The sequence below is a fragment of the Colobus angolensis genome, unplaced genomic scaffold, assembly GCF_000951035.1.
Source record: "Colobus angolensis palliatus isolate OR3802 unplaced genomic scaffold, Cang.pa_1.0 Scaffold60, whole genome shotgun sequence".
Lineage (NCBI taxonomy): Eukaryota > Metazoa > Chordata > Mammalia > Primates > Cercopithecidae > Colobus > Colobus angolensis.
The window spans coordinates 2,060,856-2,062,449 of NW_012119599.1; positions in this window are offsets into that span (position 1 = coordinate 2,060,856).

A 1,594-nucleotide genomic window follows, 5' to 3' on the forward strand; every position below is an offset into this window, starting at 1 on the left:
GATCTCGACTCACCACAGCCTCCACCTCCCGGGTTCAAGTGATTTTCCTGCCTCAGCCTCCCGAGTAGCTGGGATTACAGGTATGTGCCACCACACCTGGCTAATTTTTGTTTTGTTTTGTTTTGTTTTTTGAGACAGAGTTTTGCTCTCATTGCCCAGGCTGGAGTGCAATGGCACGATTTTAGATCACCGCAACCTCCGCCTCCCGGAGCTATTCTCCTGCCTCAGCCTCCCAAGTAGCTGGGATTACAGGCATGTGCCACCATGCCCAACTAGTTTTTTGTTTTTTTAGTAGAGACAGGGTTTCTCCATGTTGGTCAGGCTGCTCTCCCTCCCAACCTCAGGTGATCTGCCCACCTTGGCCTCCTGAAGTGCCGGGATTACAGGCGTGAGCTATGGCGCCCAGCCTAATTTTTGTATTTTTAATAGAGATGGGGGTTTCACCATGTTGACCAGGCTGGTTTCAAACTCCCAACCTTGGGTGATCTGCCCACCTCAGTCTCCCAAAGTGCTGGGATTACAGGCATAAGCCACTGTGCCCAGACTGACTCAGGTATTTCTGATGCTACAGCTTAAGCTCTTAAGCTTAAGCACTCTTAAGCACCCCCTGGGAAGGCTGCCACCAGCTATTTCACAAACCTCAGAGAACCCAGCACTTACCCACCAGTGCACAGCCTGGCCCAGCCCTGGGTACAGAGGAAGAAGCACTTTTAAAACATTGGATTTCACAGGTTCAGAGAGGGGCAAGGCCTGTCTCAGGGCCACACAGCAAGCCTGTGGCAGAGCCAGGGCGATGGTTCTTAATTTCCAGGGAGTCCTGATTCCCTGTCCCAATAGTAGGGAGGGTGTAGGGAGATGTGGAAGGCTAGAGGGACGTGGGGGGCATAGGTGGAGGTTCAAGTTTCCAGACAAAAGTCCAGCCTCAAGCCCACCCCCTGCCCTGTTCCCCCACGCCCCCTCTGTCTGCCATCAGCCAGGAGGGAGGGACAGAGACTGGGAGATGACACAGCAGCCACTAGTAGTCAGTGACTCGGCCCCAGCATCAGACAGGGAGTGACCCCTCATTCTTCTGTCCCATCCAAGCCCCTCATCTCCTCCTCCATGGAATAAAGGAAACATACAAAGACCTACCCTGGCTGGCCAGAGACTCACACCCGACACAGGCAACACAGGCATCCACACAGCCACCCACCAGATCACACGTGGACGGTCACCCACAGCCACATAGAAACAGCTTCATAGACCCACGCCAGCATGTGGAAACACACACTGTCATATGGTTATCAATACACACGACACACGTCCCTACACACACAAGAAGATGTAGGGTTCAGTTGTACAGCCAAGGACAGGTACAGACCCCCAAAACACACAGAGACCTAGATCTTTACTAAAGATGCACATATGATCTCACACACTGACACACACACAACACTCAAAGATCAAGAGAGTAACACACACATATACACACATATATACACACACATATATACACACATACACATATACACACATATATACACACACATATATACACACATACACATATACACACACATACACATATACACACACATATACACACATATATACA